Source organism: Diaphorina citri, unplaced genomic scaffold (assembly GCF_000475195.1).
Source record: "Diaphorina citri unplaced genomic scaffold, Diaci psyllid genome assembly version 1.1 scaffold21275, whole genome shotgun sequence".
Lineage (NCBI taxonomy): Eukaryota > Metazoa > Arthropoda > Insecta > Hemiptera > Psyllidae > Diaphorina > Diaphorina citri.
The window spans coordinates 1-880 of record NW_007398623.1 but is presented as its reverse complement, the minus strand read 5'-3'; the positions used below and the strand labels follow the sequence as shown (position 1 = coordinate 880).

At 38.9% G+C, this 880-nt stretch overlaps 1 long non-coding RNA gene across 1 annotated transcript; it reads right to left on the bottom strand.

The window, feature by feature from the left end:
- Position 1: 1 nt before the first annotated feature.
- LOC113473256 lies at positions 2 to 821 on the bottom strand. The gene is made up of 2 exons (XR_003395281.1): positions 492 to 821; positions 2 to 136 (listed from the first exon to the last, which is right to left on the bottom strand). It is a non-coding gene; the product is annotated as an uncharacterized LOC113473256 (long non-coding RNA).
- Between the last annotated feature and the right edge of the window lie 59 nt (positions 822 to 880).

Below are 880 nucleotides of genomic sequence, written 5' to 3'. Positions count from 1 at the left end.
CCTGCTGCTGGTGATGTGCCTGAACTTTGTATGTGTTGGGGTTAATGCCAGGAGGAATGTGTTCATGTGCCTCCGCTATTAATAATACTAGTGATGAAATCAACAAGAGACAACTTTCTGTTTGGCACCACATCATCTGAAATAAGATTATGAGAAGGTGCTGTACAAAGATATTCAAACCAAAACAGCATGGACGTTTATCAGTAAAGAGTGCCTACCTACCTACTCTGTGTCAACCCTCTCACACAGTGATTACCTAGATGGAAACACATATCTTGGCAATTTAGACAATCACTTGAAATTTAGGAGGATGAGGGTTCAATTCCAGCCGGGGAATGTGATTTTGTGCTCAATTTGATCAATAGCAGTAGTAGCCTGCTGCTGGTGTAAAGGGATTTTTTAGTTCTATTTGAGCAGTCTAAATAAGCACCATTATACCTACCCTTACCATATGAGATAAACCTAAAGTGGATATTGAGCTGTTTACTTACCAACCTATTATATCAGTCTACTGAAGTGTAAAACCAAGTGAAGTTTCAGCTTGAGGTAAGTTTTATCTTCATTTAAAGCTATCACTTATCTGTTATCAAATTTCAATCTTCGTCACTCCATCCATTGATCTTCGTCACTCATTTGTTTACAAATGTACACGTAAGAAACTAGCAAACTAGAAACCTTTTTCTCTCCTCCCCCCACCGAGTATGCCATTCACTGTTGTGAAGTTAGCTACTGCTTACTTGATCACTTGATCAGTGGGCGATCATTTTTTAAAAATCGACCATTGAAAATTCACGACTTCTACCACCATCACCATGCGGAATAGCGTAGAATTTGTGATTAATGATGAAAAAAAGTTGCTCTTTTGCGAAATCTGCCGAGG